General features: G+C 35.7%; 1 non-coding gene across 1 annotated transcript; it reads right to left on the reverse strand.

The window, feature by feature from the left end:
- Positions 1 to 11,494: 11,494 nt before the first annotated feature.
- Positions 11,495 to 11,700, reverse strand: LOC112921283 (small nucleolar RNA U3). The gene has a single exon (XR_003235220.2). It is a non-coding gene; the product is annotated as a small nucleolar RNA U3 (small nucleolar RNA).
- Positions 11,701 to 18,581: the final 6,881 nt, after the last annotated feature.

Genomic DNA, 18,581 nt, shown 5'->3' on the forward strand with positions numbered 1-18,581 from the left:
GGAGCAAAATACAGAAATGCATGTACTTAAGTCAAAAAAAAAAAAAAAATCACAAGAAATACAAAGACATGAGGGGTTTGTTTATTTGTTTCAAGTTTCCATTTTTTTTTTTGCCTCAATGCAACATGGCAGTTTTTCCTGGAGAGGAAAGGTTGCACTACTGATTGTTCTGTACAGCAGAGAGACTCCGAAATATCCCCTGGTAGAAACTGTTTTAAATGGGAAAGCTTTGCAATAACAACCAGAAAGAGCAAAGGAAGGAAAGTTAAGGCCAAACTGCATAAGGGACTTGCCTTGGTAGCCCATTTGGTGGTCTTAAAATAATCACCACCAGACTGATAACAACCTGTTTCTTTTCTACTAATTTTAGTCCCTCATTCCCTTTGTGCTCAAACCCTGAGGCTGCAGAGGATGTATAAGCCAACACAAACCTAGGTGATCCCAAGCCTACCTTGTAGGTGAAGAGAGCCAAGGATAAAACAACTTTGTTCCCATCTTTCATCCCGGCCATTTGTCCAGGTGGAATCAGGAAGCTGTGGAATTCAAGGCACTTCTTAAGTGGGGGGAAATGATTGAAAGATTATCAGTCAGACTGGAGGAAGGGAAGTATCTTATTTTAGTGCCATATAAGGAAACAGTCTTCTCACTTGCAGGCTGCCTCCTTTCTGCAGATAGCCAAGTTCTTCATCCACCTAAAGTAAATAGTTTCTTTTTTATTTATTTATTTATTTATGATAGTCACAGAGAGAGAGAGAGAGAAAGGCAGAGGGAGAAGCAGGCTCCATGCACCGGGAGCCCGACGTGGGATTCGATCCCGGGTCTCCAGGATCGCGCCCTGGGCCAAAGGCAGGCGCCAAACCGCTGCGCCACCCAGGGATCCCAGTAAATAGTTTCTTAACCGGGGCTGAACATGACACAGCTCCCTGGACAACTGCTGGAGAAGTTGGTATTGTTATTAAATACTAAATAAGTGTAGGCTCTTCCTTAGTGATTCTGGTTGTTTATTAGGCCAGACTCCTCATAAAATGTTCTCTTTATAAAACTGGATGATTTAGATTAGTGTATTTGGAAGTGAGAAGAGACCCTAAAGATAGAGAACAATAGGTACAACTTGATGCTGGGAATGCACCTACCACTGAATGGGAATAACTAAAAATGTAATGGCAAGTTTCAAAACCAATCGGTCATGTTTCTACATAATATGTCCCTTGGTCTTGCATCTCTACTCCACACCGCCTGTCCCATTGAATTGGAAAAACCATGCATTACGTAGTGCATTTACTGAGTACTTATTCTGTGCCACACCCTGTGTTAGGTGCTAGGGAACTAAATAAGAATAATACATACAAGACGTCAAAGAGGGATCCGGAAGCAATGAATATAGTAAAATATTATAGTAAAGAATAAGCATTTTCAATGCTAACATTGTTTGATTCCTAAACCTAAATTATTTTGAGTAACAATGAACTCTAGCAGGCCCTCCCCGAGATTTAAGCAGTGAGGGGAAGGTGAAGTATCAAGGAAAAGGAGCTGAACATTGAGGCTAGCACAAAAGTTGAAATTGAAAGTGAAAAGAATACTAAAGAAATCTCTGCTATCCTCATTCTTTCATTCCTTAATTCACTCCTTCTTCAACAAATATTGCTATTATAAATATAGTGATGAATAAGGTAGGCAAGCTGTCATGGAGCATACTTATTTTTCAAACGGACGATGTTACTTTGCATACTCACTGATATAATTACAGCTCTGCACGTGTGAGTATGTTTGTGTGCACACATAGATATACAAAAATTGGGAACAATATTAAGATAATTATAATTTCTTTCTGGGCATCAGGCACCTCATATACTTTCAGATAGAACAGACTATCTCCAGGTTATTGGTTATTATCTCAGAGAGTAAAACCTGCATGTATGTTCCTGGAATACACATATTCTTATATATATGAATATAATAAAAGTATCTGCTAGAGTACATTTTTACATTTTTCAAATCACTTCCAGTTAAAAATCCTCCCTTTTTTCTTAAGTAAGCAGAAGAGTCATTATTAGCTCCCTTTCACAATTGAGAAAATTGAAGTGGCCAAGGAAATGTATTCCTTTGAAAGTAATGGTAATTTAAAAATAGTTATGTATATTATGTTTGGTGTATAAGAGACATTAGGCATTTATTTTTATTTTTTTAAAGATTTTATTTATTCATAAGAGACACAGAGAGAGAGGCAGAGACACAGGCAGAGGGAGAAGCAGGTTCCCCCTAGGGAGCCCGATGTGTGACTCAATCCCAGGACCCCAGCACCATGCTCTGAGCTGAAGTCAGACACTCAACCACTGAACCACCCGTGTCCTGAGACATTCAGTATTTACAAGTGAATACATGGTTTATAAAATGTGAGAATTTAAAGAACTTTAGAAATTATCAGTTTCCCACATTGTTTTGTGGAGGAAACAATTATCATAATTTTTTCAGGATCCTGTACTTACTTAGAAGCAAAGATGAGTCTAGAACCCAGATCTTAGGGCTCCTCCTTCATTATTTTTTTTTCATCACAATGAACAATAGCTTTGGTATCTCTTCCAGCAGAGTTCTTGCCCTTTTCCCTCCCTGAACTACCTCGCCTTTTGAAATTATCAAGACTGATCCAGCAGCATACTCATGTCTCAGCATCTATAAAAATATACGAAAGCATGCCACTTTAACTGGAAATTAGGCAGGACATAATCAGTTGCTGAGACTAAGTTTGCTTGTAAGTTGGAGGTCTGCCTCACAAGACTGGGATCAGAGCAATTGGGGCCGGTGTTCAGGTATAAAGAAAGCTAATGGAAATGGGTGGCTAGCTAGGCAGATTGCCTCTGGAACATACTGTCCCTAAAGTAAGAAAGAGAGAACTCTAGAAACATTCATCTGAATCCTTTCTATTTGACAGCCTGGCATGGAACCCATTTGCAAATCTCTAAAAGAAACAGTAGGAAAATGTTGCCTGGTTCTCTGGCTGGCTCTGATTCCCTAATAACTCACAGGGTTCTACAGCACTATTTATTGGCTATTACATTGCTAAACTTCCTTTGGCCCTATTATTGAATTCTCCTGCCACCCATCCCCTCCTTCTTCCAGCCTGCATTGGCCCTCTTTCTTGAAACATTCCAATTTCCTCCAACCAGTGATTAAATCTTGGTGAGAGGAAAGGAAACTGCAGCAGCAGTACCGCTTTCCACAGTATATATTTCTTTTCTTTCTCTTCTGCTCCACCCACCAGTTCCTCACAAGGAAGCTTCCCAGAACAGTTGCTAGCATAGCCTGTTGTAGCAAAGAGGGGAAAAAAAGAGGCTTTTCCAATCAAAAATTTAAACTAAACAGAGCAGAAAGACAAGAGACTCTGCCCACTAGTATAAAGAGAGTCATGCTAAACCCAGGATGCAGCATCTCAAAGAAGATCACATCAGCCCACTGACCTAGCTTTTACATAGCCGATAAGGAATGATTGCTAAGGGATGCACACGAACACACCCTACCATGTGGCTGGAGGAAGAGGCTGGGAAGATAGTTTCCAAATACTAAATTCTGTAAATACAGTCGACAGCAGCAGTTTCCTACTCACCAGGGCCCCTGCAATATTTTTGTAGATTAACAGTAAGATTAGAATTCCTTTTGTTTTGTCAGTGACTGCTGCGCACCAAAAGGGCAGATTCTTAGAAAATCCACAGGTATTACTGACATTGCAAGGATATCTTCACAGATTCCATTGTCTCACAGTAGAATCCACTATTTCTCCTTAATACATCCCAATTTGCATAACAGGAATGAATGTGTGATGTAACAAAAAGGTATGTTACTCCTTAGCCAATATGTCCTCCAATTTTTTTTCAACTCATGAAACTTATGGAGAAGGACAATGCTCAATTCAATTGTTAAATTGGAGCTTGGTCTCTGTTATTCACGGAGAGTAGGGAGTCAGTTATTAATAGTGAACTACATTGTCAACTTAATTAACATGTCCTTTCCATTCTTTCCTAACAACCGCTATAAACACTGAAAATTTCATTTTCTAAGTATACCCTTGAAATGATGAATACCTTCACATCTGGACTGGACATAGGGTGAGACATTAGAAGACCTTTCTTCTATTCTAAACTAGTAAATAGCTGAGAGGCTAGGCTATGATCCTCAGTTTCCTATGACATATAATGAGAGGCAGAATGACATGAAACTATTTGTTAATACTATGGCACCAGCATCTTTATAAAAGGTCATCTACCCACATCTACATCCTACCCCCAAAAAACAACCAAAAGAAGCAAAAGGAGAGGTACAGAGGAAAGAATTCAAGTTTATTGCCATAAAGTTGCTCATAAAACCCGCTTTTGTGTGTATTTAATATCTTTTAGATCTGTATTTGTGATCCAATTATCATTTTAGATGTTGATAAATTGTGAGGTTTTTCCCCTATTAGTTTTCCAGTATTTAGAAATTTTATTAATTATCTCAAATATCAATTTGACTTTTTAATTTTTCTGTAATGTGTGTTTTCTATTTTATCGATTTCTGCCCTTACCTCCATTATTTCCTTCTACTTACTTAGTTTGGATTTGTTCTTTTCTTCTATTCTTGAAGTAGAAAATGATATCATTGATGTTTTAGCATTTCATCTTTTTAAATATTGCATTTAAGGTTATAATATTTTCTCTAAGCAGCGCTTTTTTAATCTTTTCTTTAAATTTTTATTTACTTATGATAGTCACAGAGAGAGAGAGAGAGAAAGGCAGTGACACAGGCAGAGGAAGAAGCAGGCTCCATGCACCGGGAGCCCGACGTGGGATTCGATCCCGGGTCTCCAGGATCGCGCCCTGGGCTAAAGGCAGGCGCTAAACCGCTGCGCCACCCAGGGATCCCAGCAGGGCTTTTTTATATCTGACAAGTTTTAATATGTGTTACCTTTATTATAATTCAGTTTAAATATTTTCTAATCTTTGCTTTCTTTTTCAATCCAAAGATAATTTAGAAGTATATTATTTAATTTATAGTAATTTAGGAGTTTTCTACTTATTTTTTGTTTCAAAATTTTAATTTTACTTTTCTCAGGAAAATACTCTAAGAAGAGTATTTTGGCAATATGTTGAGGCTTTGTTTATAATGCAAAATTTGCATTTTTGGTAAATGCCCCTTGTACTCTTAAAAAGAATGTGGGAGTTCAGCTTCCAGTAATAAAGAAGTAGCTATTATTGAACCATCCACCCTCCTATAAGCTCTGGAAAAAGGAAGGAGAAGAAGAAGAAGAAGAAGAAGAAGAAGAAGAAGAAGAAGAAGAAGAAGAAGAAGAAGAAGAAGAAGAAGAAGGAAGAAGAAGAAGAAGGAGAAGAAGGAGAAGAAGGAGAAGAAGGAGAAGAAGAAGAAGAAGAAGAAGAAGAAGAAGAAGAAGAAGAAGAAGAAGAAGAAGAAGAAGAAGAAGAAGAAGAAGAAGAAAGAAGGAGGAAGAGGAGGAGGAGGAAGAAGGAGGAGGAGGAGGAAGGAGGAGGAGGAGGAGGAGGAGGAGGAGGAGAAAACCTATTTGAGGGCATTGGATAATAACCAAAAGAAGGCAGAGCCTGAAGAGGTGTCTATACATGAAAAACAATGAAATGGGAAAAGGTGAGTCTCCCATTTTATACCACTTTGGTCCTGAGGCAAGGTCTGATGGGTTCCAAACAGGATGAATACTCGTGCTCTCCTGAGCCAGGCCTAAGCCGTGTCAGACCAGGGACGGGCATCCATGCCAAACAGGATGAATAAATCGGATGGGGGCGGGGGGCAAATATTTCTGGCTTGAAGAACCAGAAAACAGAGTTGTAGATAATGATGAAAAAAAAAATGAGACAAGAATGCCCCAGAAAGGAGACATCCAGACAGGGAGAAACATCAGTCCAGAGTATAAACTCTACACAAATTTTAAAGTGACTCCTAAACTATAAATACACAGGACAGATTCCAAGCAGTACAGATAAAGTTAAAAGAATTATAATAGGATGCAAAATGGACTCTTACTCTCTGGAACCTGTGAATGTTCCTTTATATGGCAAAGGCTCTGCAGAAGTGATTAAGGAATTGAGATCTGAGATCAGGAGATTATCCTGGATTATCCAACCAGGTCCTAAATGTGATCACATGCATCCTTGTAAGAGGCAGGCCAAGAGAGATTTTACCATATACAGAGCAGATGGTGATGTGAAGGCAGAGCAGGAGGAGATTTGAGGATGCTGGCCTTGAAAATTAGAATGGTGCAGCCATATGCCAAGGAATCTCTGCAGCCACCAGAATCTGGAGGAAGCAAAAAATGGATTCTCCTAGAGCCACTGAGGGAGGGTGGCCATGCTGAGCCATCTTGATTTTGGCCCAGTGATGCTGATTTGTACATTCCAGAGTCAAGAATTGTGAGAGAATATTTTTTTTTGTTTTAAGACATTTTGTTGATTTAAGTAAGCGGATACATTTAGTTGTTTTGTTGTGTGATAATTTGTTACAGCAACAATAGCGGACTAGTACAAGAATTTAACAGAGATTTCAACTGCTGCCTGCCACAGGGAAGACAGAGTTTGGAATTTGAGTACCTCCCAGTTAACCACCTTCTAAACAAACAAATGAAACATATTCATATTCTTCAAAAACACACAACAGAATCCATGATCTCTATGGTGTATCATTGCAATGTCCAGGATATAATCTAAAATTACTATGCCTGCCTCTCCCTACTATTGCTTGCCTCTCAAAAGAAAAACAAAAACAAAATGAGATTCATACTTAAGAGTAAGCACAGATATTATACTTAGGAGACAAGGATTTAAAAACTGCTATTATAGTTATGCTCTAGGGCAAAATGGAAAATTTGTCTACAATGGATATTTTCCCAAATAAGTTGGAAATTTACATACAAATCTTCACCCTAGAAACTGTTTCCTGAATAATTCAACACAACTTAATAAATTACTCATGCTCATTATGTAACATATAAAAAACTAGAAGACATAATAGTTGGAAAGAAATCTACCCAGAAATTGATAAATTCCTGTTAGATATTACTTAACCTACTAAGCTTTTGTAACTATAAATTTTCTCTGAATTTTCATGGATGTTCCAATGAAAGCTGATGAGTTTCTACTACAACCAAATATATTGTGTTTTTTTTTAACCCTTCTCCTCCTGTCTCCTTTTCATCAATTATTGTTAATACTGCCTATATTTTCAACACCCATTTTTCTAGACTTGCCCTTATTATAAAAGGATGTTCAAACCTTCCTCACAGAAAATTACTCTGACCCTGTATTTCCCTCTATTTATAAGACCCAGAGAACTGAAAATGTTCCACTGTGGCCCTCATATGTCATTATCACCTTTTAATTCTCTCCTGGGTTTCTTTCTAATTCTGTAAGAACTCTAAAGCACCTTCCCCAAATTCTCTTATTCTGTATTTCTCTTCCACTTTCTCTCAATACTAATTTTACGTAGAATTGTGCTGATTCTTAACTCTCTTATAACTTTATATTTTCTCCTATATGATATTATGAATTCTTTGGTTTCTAAATTTATATATATATACATGAATAATATATTATATGATATCAATAATATATATATGATATATATTATAAACCTCCATGTCCAACCTTGGATCTACTCTGCACTGCAGACTCATATGTCCATTTCTGTACTTGGATCATTCAGAATCATATCAAACTCAAAATGTCCAAAACTGAAAAAAATTACCTTGGTACAAGTTAAAAAGGAACATTATGAAAACAGAATCTTAATATATCTGGGAGAGGAAAAGGAAATAGAGATGATGTTTAGATATATTCTTACAGGAAGAATTATCAGTATCTAGAACTTAAGACAACATTTCTAGTGAGAAAAAAAGTGTAAAAGATATAATGTAAAATAGCAAGGCATGCTCAAAGATTGAGATTTGACTATGATTAAAGCATAAGCATAAAGAGAATGAAAAACAGTTTGGAAACTACACTGGCCTCTTCACTATTCCTCAACTGAGGCACACTCCAATCAATCATAGGGCTTTTGTACTGCTGGTCTCCCTTCCAGAAATAGTCATCCTCAATTCCTGTGTGAATTACTTTTTCAGATTTTTATTAAAATGTTACCTTCTCAATCAACCTACCCCTCATCATCTCACTTAAAATCGACATCCCTCCACCCTAGAACTCTCATTTCCTTTTCTTCCTCCTTATTTGTCTATGGTATTTTTCATTAGCTATAATACTGTACATTTTTTGTACTCATTTGATTTATTGACTATCTTGTAAAATATGACTATCTTTCCTTTAGAATTTAAGCTCCACCGTGGCTTACACTGATTCTCTTTTGCTCATTTCAGTATGCTCACTTCATAGGCCAAACAGTACATGGGGCATAATAGGTACTCAATAAATATTTGTTGACCCTGAAAAAGGAAGGATTGAAGAATTAAGAAGCCAATTAAAACAGAGTACTCCTAATGCCATGCTTTCTTCTTGACTCTGTCTTCGTAATTGTTACCTCAACCTGAGATCTATTCCTTTCTCTTCCTTACCCAGACTTTTCAACTGGGTAGACTCTGGTTTATCCTCTAAAACAGTGTTAGCTGGTATTTCTTTTGGGAAACCTACACTTTCCTCTTACACCCACACCCGGATAGTCACCACCACTTCTGTACTGTGACATTTTACACATAAATTTATTATACCACTATTACATTTTTTTTTCACTATTACATTTTATTGTATGCATTTGATGGTATAAATGTTACCATTTGTTGTTACAGTGTTACAAATAAAAAGCTCTTTCAAGACAAGGATTATATTTGGTTGGTTGGGAATTCTGGTAAGAACTAAAACATCTGTTACTTCTCTCTCCTTTTATTATGTGTTATCTTAGAAGTATTCAGAAGGGTGACTTTTGAATTAGATCTTTAAAAGCAAATGAATTTAAATAGATAATAAGGAATGGCATAGATATGGTTTTATTCATGAGAGTTAATTTTTTAAAAAAAAAAATTTAGTTTACTTATGTTTGAAACAGAATTCATTGAATTTTGAAGATCATTTTAATAATTACTCACTATAGAAAGAATATCTGTATCACCTTTTACCTTAATGAAGCATTAACTTGAAGGTTAATTATAAGAAATGTGGGCAGCCCCGGTGGCACAGCGGTTTAGTGCCGCCTGCAGCCCAGGGCGTGATCCTGGAGACCCTGGATCGAGTCCCACGTCAGGCTCCCTGCATGGAGCCTGCTTCTCCCTCTGCCTGTGTCTCTGTCTCTCTCTCTCTGTGTGTGTCTCTACAAATAAATAAATAAAATCTTTAAAAAATTATAAGAAAAGTGAAAAGTTGCTGATAAAAGCATGGAAAGTCATAAATCAACATGAACAAGTAGAGAATATGTAAAATTCAAATTTGGGGACTCTGAATTATTGCTTGTTTCTGAAGAAAAGAAGGTCGGAAAAGCCATCCCATTAGTCCCATTGCCCTTTCTTTGAGTATTCAGTAACACTAAGAAGAATGTGTAGCACAAGTATCTCAGCATATAATGAAAGCACAAAGTATAGTTTAAGAAGAAATCTGAGCTTTTTGCTGCCATCCAATTGTCAAATTAGAAGCAACACTTACAAGAAAATTTACTTTAACTTTTACGTGGACATAATCATTCATTTTTCCAAAAATTTGTACCATTTGACATTGCAATAAAATTGGCTCAAAGCCTGGATTCCTCTCCAGCTGGTTATCTACCTGAAGAAAGTTGGGATATATATATATATATATATATGTTTTAAATGTATATCAATCATGTATACATGACTAAAAACTGCTTACCCTACCTTTCTATTTTCCCTGAATGCCTTAATTTTTTCTATGTTGCTATTGCTGTTTACAACTTTTTTTGTCACTCAGATTGAGAGGGTTCTTATACCATCAAGGATTCTTTTGTTAAGTAGCAAATTTTCGGTGTGAACTCAAAGAAACTAGGACATGGATCTGGTCAGTTACGAAAGGAAAAGAAGACTACAGTGGTTCATTTGGACTGTAGGCTTGAAAATGATATGAAAGCCTGGAGTTTCGCATGTGCTTCACCATTCTTTGGAGAGGATGTTTGCAGAGGTCAACAGGATTGATAGGACATACAAGGCTGTTGACACAAGGATTAATGCATTCTGGGATGTCCTCTCACTCTGAAAAAACCTTGAACCCCCTACTGTTTAAGTCTTCCCTCATTTAAAATTCTCTAATGGGGTGCCTGGGCAATTCAGTCAATCAAGTATCTGACTGTTGATTTTGGCTCAGGTCATGACCCCACGGTTCTGGGATTGAGCCCTGTGTGGAGCCCCACATGGGGCTGGGTGTTCAGCATGGAGTCCACTCGAGATTCTCTCTCTCCCTTTCCCTCTGCTCCTCCCTCAGTCTCTCTCTCTCTCTCCCTCTCTCTTTCTCTCTCTCTCCCTCAAATAAATAAATAAATCTTAAATAGTAAAATTCTCTAATGGCTTTACATTACAGTTTGAATGCCCCACTCTTCCCATTATAAATGGTCTGGCTCTTGCCTACCTCTCTGATCTTATCTCAAACCACTCAGCTCTTCACTTACTATGCTCCAGCCACAATTGGTCTTGATCATAAACCTTGAATGCCAAATTCACTGCTGTTGCTTTTTCCTAAAACGTTCTTCTCCTGGCTCTTTTATGACTAGACTTCTATGATTTTTCAAGTCCAAGCTTACATGTTACCTCTCAGAGAAGACTTGGTGACAACATGACTGGGCATGTTACAGCAGAAACAACTGCTCTTGGGCCATCAGCTCAATCCTGACAACACTGTAAAATTAAACCATAAAATCAATCTGTGCAACAAACAAAAAGTAAAACTTCTTATCAGTCTCCTGGTTTTTTTTTCTTCATTCCTCCTTCCTCCTTTTGTGATCATGCTGCAATGTATCAGCAACAATTCTTGCAAAATTAAATGCCAATTTTCTTGGATTATTTCCCCAACATTCAATTAAATGCTCAATTCCAAAATGTAGAAGTCATCCTCCATTCTTCCCTTTCCCTCACTTACGATTTGATAGGATAATTTAATAGAATAATTCCTATTATCCATCCTCCAGATCATATTCAAATGTCTCACAGGGCCGTCACTCTGATCAAAGCTACCATTCCATTTTCCTAAGCCTAGTACAATAACCTGATCATTGGTCTCCCTCCTTTCCATCCCCAACTATTTGTCAAATCACCCAGAGTAATCATTGAAAAACAGGAATCAGTTTAGACCACTCACCCATCAAATATTTTATAAAGACTTTGCATTATAGTTTGAATGTCCAACTTCCCCGTTACACTCTGTCTCCTCCTCACCTCTTTGACCTCATCTCAACCACTCAGTTCTTTGTTCACTGTGTTCCAGCCACTCTGGCCTTGCTTCTGTTCCTTAAATATGCCAAATTCAGTTTCTTGTTCCTTTTTTCTATTTTTTCCCCTTCCACTCAGACTGTGTCCTCTTACTCCCCAGAAGGAGGAGAAGAACAATCATCAATGGCAATAGACAGTTGAGGAAGCAACACCTAAAGCCAGCTTCATGCTGAGGAGAGAACACTGTGCCACCTCCTCATGGTTTCAGGTACTCTACATTCAAAGAAACTTCTCTAGTAACAAACTATAGAAATGACCTCTGAAAGCATAGTCTTTGTTGTACCTTTTTTCTAAAAGCCTCCTGGTTCTTCATATGATTGGCTTTCTATGATTTTTTCAAGTCTAATCTTAAGTGTCCTCTCTCACAGAAGACTCCTGTGATGACACTCCTAACATCACTCCTAACCCCCACTCAGATTTTCTATCATATCACGGTTTGTTTTTCCTTCACAGCACTTCACTGTGAGATGTAATATTTGGTATTTAAATGTTTGTCTGTATATCTTCTTTTACTCCCTATAGAATATGTGCTCCATGAAGATAAGGATCTTGGCTGTCTTATTAACTACTATCTCCCTAATGCTAGAATAGTACATGGCACATGGTACTGCACAACAAATATTTCAACAAATATTTTAGAATAGCTAAACAACAATTATGAAAGGGGGCTCCTTTTTTAAAATATCCATGGCAAGCTATATAATGATCAGTGAACACTGTTGGTGAGCACTCACACTGTCCAGACTGACAATTCCCCCCGGATATACTGTCCTGTAGAGTTATCCATCTGGACCCTCCAGAGCAGGCTGCTTGGTTTTGTGACTTGGGCAGTTGGTGGGCTCCAGAGAGTTAGCACTCCATTGATACAGTACATCTGAGAAAAGCTTTCTGACATTTTTATATTAAACAACCTGGTGTTTTATTTACCAGTGGTGGTCATCTCCTAATTCCTTCAAATAATTGAAATAACCTCATAATTTCTGATTATGTACCCAAGCTTTCACTACCCTACACAGACTAAATTTCCCTAAACTTTGAGTAAACATAAGCTTTACACGAAAGGGAAGAAAGGAAGAGCTGAAAAGTACTCAGTTAACCCATAACCAGACCAGATTTAGCAACACAATTACAAGATTGAGTCCAGAGATACTAACTCTAATTTATTTCCGTTATAAATTTATGAGAAACATTTCTTGAAACATATTAACTTATTCAGAGAAAGATGCATTCCTAGGAGAATAAAATATTATTGTTATACTACAAGAAAATGGAAATGTTCCAAATACATTTGTCTTGGTAGGACAATACACATGGAGACTTTGCCATGTATTTTCTAATATAGTTTCAATTTCAAAACACCTAAAACTTCATGTATAAAAGATAATGATTGCCTAAATATAAATCTCTTCACACCGTACCCTCCAAAACATAAGAGCAACAAGGAAGTCAAATAAAGCCACATGTGACCCAAATCTTCAGCATTACAAGAAGAGAGAAAATACCATCAAATTCAAATTACTTGTAAGTAAATAAATAAGTACCAAATTCCAGAGTTCTCATTACTGCTACTTGCCTATGTTGTGTCTGAAGAGTAAGAGAAGGGAGGCTAAGAGATTCCTTGGGGGAACAGTTCACATATGAACTGCAGGAAAAGCACCTTAGGAAAAAAAGACTTCACCAACAAAATCCAAATATTGACCTGAATCTGGGAATTCACAGCACCAAGCATCTGGAAGGTACTCAAAAATGAGAAAGTGGCAGGAGACTTAATAGAATTATTACTGGGGGAGAAAAATTAATAGAGAAAATTTGTCTCTTGGGAAGATGTGGTAGTAAGAGAGGAGGAAAAGGTAAAAAAGTAGGAAAGCACAGAATCAAAGAGGGCAAAAATAAAACAACTTGGCTAGCTCCACCATCATTAAAAAGAGACAATAATATCCTTTAACTAAACAATAGTTTGATAAACTAAAAGAGGTAGCTCTCAAACCTTGTCCATTAGATGTTAAGAAAAAGAAAAAAGTCAAATTTCATATAGAGCTATTGAAAGAAGAAAATACAAACTGTGAATCAAATATTTCAGTTGAGAAAATTCTCCTCTCTCTCACTCTTTCTCTCCCTCTCTCTCTCTCTCTCTCTCACACATACACACACACACACACACACACACACACACACACACACACACAAATGGAGAAAACTGCAACACAGCACTTGAATCAGAATTTTAAATCCTCAACAAGAATTTAAAGGCATTTTTTAAAAACTAAGAATCAGAGGTGCCCGGGTGGCTCAGTCAGCTAATCATCTGTTTTCAGCTCAGGTCATAATCCTGGGGTCCTGGGATTGAGCCCATGTAGGGCTCCCTGCTCAGCTAGGAGTCTGCTTCTCCCTCTCCTGCTGGTGCTCTCCTCACTGTCTCTTTCAAATAAATAAAATCTTTTAACCAAAAAAAAGTAAAAATCAAAGATTTAAAAATTAAAAATAGCAACAACAAAATAACAAAAAACAAAAATCTCATAGGAAGAAAGCAACAAGAGTTAAACTAGCTCAAAAAAGTTTAACAAAGAGATAAATCATTCCTTAAAAAAATAACAAATTACAAAATACTCAAGGGATAATAAATCCAAATGAAAATTTAATCAGGGCTATTGAAGAAAGGAAGAAAAACAATCAAGTAAATGCAATAAGATAAAGAAATAAAAATGATTAAAGAGATGGTAAATGAAACAGAAGCCAAGCTAAGAAGGCCCAGCATGCATATAACTAGTTTCTGAAGAAAAGCAAAACAATCTAATAGCAGTAATATTTAAAACCATAATCTAACAAAGCTTTCAGAACACAGCTAAATTTATATACTGAAAGGGCCCCTAGTGTACCTGAGAAAGTTAACCCAGAGCAATAGATTCTCAAAATCTTAGTAAATCTATTAGTCTTCAAAGAAAAAACAAAATCATAAGGATTCCTGGACAAAAACATTAAATTAGAAAAATAAAAAAAATTACACTGGCGTCAGACTTTTCAAGGGCAAAGTCACAATATAGCAGCATTTCAAAAAATCTGACAAAGTGTGAACCAAGATTTTATATCCAACCAAGCAACCCTTCAAGTATCAAGTCTATAAACATAAACAACTTTGAATGAGAAGGAACTCAATATACACTATAACCAGGAGCTCTTCATGAGGCTTCTATGTAAGATGAGCTTAATAAAAAACTAGGCAACTAAGAAGCTTCTACAAAAGGACAGAAGATGAGCATTTCATATACTTAATTATAGAACTAATACAGGTTTAGGTGTAAGTTTAGAAATGTAAACATCAAATATTCCATCAAGAAAAATAATGCAACTAATAAATGGAAAGACAAAATAGATAGAAGAAAGTGGAATAAGAGCATCAGCTGTTGTAAATGTAATGAGTTGGAATCAAAGAATGCCATTTACTTTTCACAAATGGCACAGTGATACATTAAGTAAGAAATAAGATGATTAAAGGCCCTATAAAATGTATATGGGAATAGGCATATATGAATAAAACATAAGACAAGGTGGACACTTGACGGGATGAGCACTGGGTGTTTTTTTGTATGTTGGTAAATTGAACACCAATAAAAATGAATTAAAAAAAAAAAAAACATAAGACAAAACTCCCTCAATATCAAAAGAAATGTTGAATAAAGGAAAGAAGCATTCATAAATACAGAGAGAGGTAAATACAGAAAGAGGTACAGAAAATATAACACACTAGACGCCGTAATTATAAAATAATATTACAAAAGCAACATATAAATCATAATAAGTATGAACAGGTTTCACTTACATACTGAAGGAAAAGATTTTCAAATTGGCTCCTAGAGCAAACCCAGCTCTCCCCTGTGTACCAAGAGATATAGTTAAAGCAGTAATTCAAAAGTTTGAAACATAAAGGCAAGGGTAAAGACATAGTAGGCAAATGGGAACAATAAGGAAGCAGGGCCTGTGTTTCTGATACCAAAGTAAAATTCAAGCCAAAAAAACATGAAATGAGAACAAAAAGGGCATTTTAAAATGCTAGAACCCACAATTCACAAGGAGAAAATAAGTCATATTTATGCACCAAATAATACTGTAACCATTTATTGAGAACAAACCACAAGAGAAACAAGAAGAAATAGTAACATTAAAAATAGGAGATTTTGACACATTATTTTTAGTTCAAGACAAACCAAATTTAAAAATGTGGGCTAGAGAAAATCTAAATAACATAATCAACAATATAGAATGTACGGAGATATATCAAACACTACACAGCAATATGGAGAATATGTTTCCCTGTCAAATGCACATAGAATATTCACAAAAATTAACCATATATTAGGTCACAAAGAAAACATCAGTAATTTCCATATTAGAAGCAATTGCAACAACACTCTGATCACAGTGCAAAACAACTAGAAATTAAAAAAAAATATCATGTGGAAATTTTTAAAAACCTCCTATTAAATAAAGTAGAAGAGGAAATACAATGATTAGTTACAAAATCTCTGAAAAACGAAAGGTAACTAAACCAATACATTGTAGAATCTGTGGGGTATATTTAAAGTAACAATAGGGAAAAATTTGGTCTTAAATATCTATATCAAGAGTCAGACAACTACATTCCTCAGGGGCAAATCCTGTTCAGTGCCTGTTTTGTATGATCTGCATGAACAGTTCCACTTATTTATATATGTCTTATGGTTGCTTTTGCACTACAGCTGCAGAGTTGGATAGTTGTAACAGAGATTATATGGCTCATAAAATCTAGAATTTATACTATTTATAAGGCTTTTACAAAAACAGTTTGCTTCTTCTCACTCCATAGCAATAGAATTATAGATAAAAATTAAATAAGTAAATCCCCAACTTAAAAAAAATTTAAAAAGGAAGCACAATGAGCACAATGAAGAAAATGATAGAGATAAACACAGAGATTAGTTAAAAAGGGAACAGAAAATAGTCTATTAAATTAAATCAAAATCTTAACTGTAAAAAAGGTAAAAAAATTAGGCAAAATACTAGCTAAATGAATATATTTTTTAAAAGGGAGAAGAAATAACATGGAAGAAATAACTATTAATTCAGGGGGAGAAATCAATATCATATTATGTACATAATATAATTAGAAACAAATTTTGCACACCTGCGTAAAAAATGGAAAACATATGAAATCAATAATTAATAGTTCACTAGAAAAATAAAATTAATCAAAATTGTCCTGTAGATAATAGAATAATTTCTGTAAAAAATGCAGTGAAAGTTATCAGATTAAAAACAAAACAAAACAAATTTTTTGCAACATAAATCAACAGATAAAGGGATAATATACTTAGTATATAAAGAGGTATTTTTTAATCTAGATTAAAAAAATTAAAATTCTATAGAAAGAGTGGCAAAATACATTAATATAGATAAATTCACAAAGACCATGTGATCCTTAGACACATGAAGTGGCATTCAATGTTATTTATAAAAAAAGAAATTTATTTTTTTTAAGATTTTATTTATTTATTCATAAAAGATGGAGAGAGAGAGACACAGGCAGAGGGAGAAGCAGGCCCCATGCAGGGAGCCCGACGTGGGACTCGATCCCAAGTCTCCAGGATCCGCCCTGGGCCGAAGGCTGCACCAAACCGCTGAGCCACCCAGGCTGCCCAAAATAATAAAAGAAATTTAAATTAGAATCTCACTAAGTTACCTCTTCTCCCAATAGATTGATAGAAATTCAAAAGCTTAATAATGCACTCTGTTGGCAAGGCCGTGGAAAGACAAGCACTCTCATGCATTGCTGTGGTAAAGCAAAATTGTACAACTCTTCTGGAGAATTTGGCAATATCCAACAAAATTATATATGCATTTACATTCTGTACCAGAAATCCCACCTCTAGGAGGGTATGTTTGGAACAGTATGGAAATACATGTTGCACATTATTTGTAATGACAAAATATTGCAAATTACCTAAATGCCTAAATAGAAGGTTTGGTCTACTAAACTACACCCACATGGTGGCAGACTATGTAGTTGTAAAAAAAAATTAGGAAAACTTCTCTGGATGGAGTGATTTTTAGGATATATTAATAAAAATAAAACAAAGTGCGTATCAATATATGACATACTCTTTGTGTAAGTGTGTGTTGTGTGTGTGCATGTGTGTGCTTTCTTTTGCAAAAAGAAACAGGGAAGATGCCAGAAAACAATGAAATTGGTTACTGGCAAGGATGCATGGGAGTAGGAGACAGTAAAAGGCGTACAGCTGAGAATGATGCATGTCTGGTTTACATTTTTTGTAGAAGTATATTAATTTTCTCCTTATTAAAATACGAAAATGAGAGAAATTAAAACCTTATGCAATCAAAAGCAAATGAACCCAAATGAATTACATAATCATACTGAGGTGGTATAGGAAGACGTAACCCAACTAACTTTTAAACTTGACTAAATACGCACAATCTATTTTTTAGAAAATCAAATAAAATCTTATAGGCATTTTGGTAAGTATACTATTCATAACTATATCAATTATTTCTGCTTGTTTTGGTTTTTGTTTTATTGAGGTATAATTGGCATATAACATTACAGTAGTTTCAGGTATATAGTATAATGACTCTGTGTAGTAATGCTAACCACAATAAGTCTAGTTGCCATCTGTCACCATACAAAATTACAATATTTTTCTTGCGTGAAAACTTTCAGAATTTACTCTTTTAGCAACTTTCAAATATGCATTACAACATTACTGAGTACAGTCACCGTGGTGTACATAATATCACCGTGAGTTATTTATTTTATAATTGGAAATTCATGCCTCTTAACTCATTTCACCCATCCCCAAATTTCTTCTCTGCTAGCAACCACTGTTCTGTTTTGTATCTATGAGTTTTGTTTGCTTATTTTGGTTTTTTTGATGCCACACATAACTGAAATCATACAATATGTCTTTCTTTTTCTGACTTATTAGCGTAATTCCATCAAGACCTACCCATGTTGTTAAAAATGGCAAGATTTTATTCTTTATTTAAGGCTGAGTAGTATTCCATTGTATGTATGTGTGTGTGTATCACATCTTCTGTATCCTTTCATTAATTGATGGTTACTTAAGTTGTTTCCATACCTTGCTATCATAAATAATGCATGGGAGTG

Source organism: Vulpes vulpes, chromosome 8 (genome assembly GCF_048418805.1).
Source record: "Vulpes vulpes isolate BD-2025 chromosome 8, VulVul3, whole genome shotgun sequence".
Classification (NCBI taxonomy): domain Eukaryota; kingdom Metazoa; phylum Chordata; class Mammalia; order Carnivora; family Canidae; genus Vulpes; species Vulpes vulpes.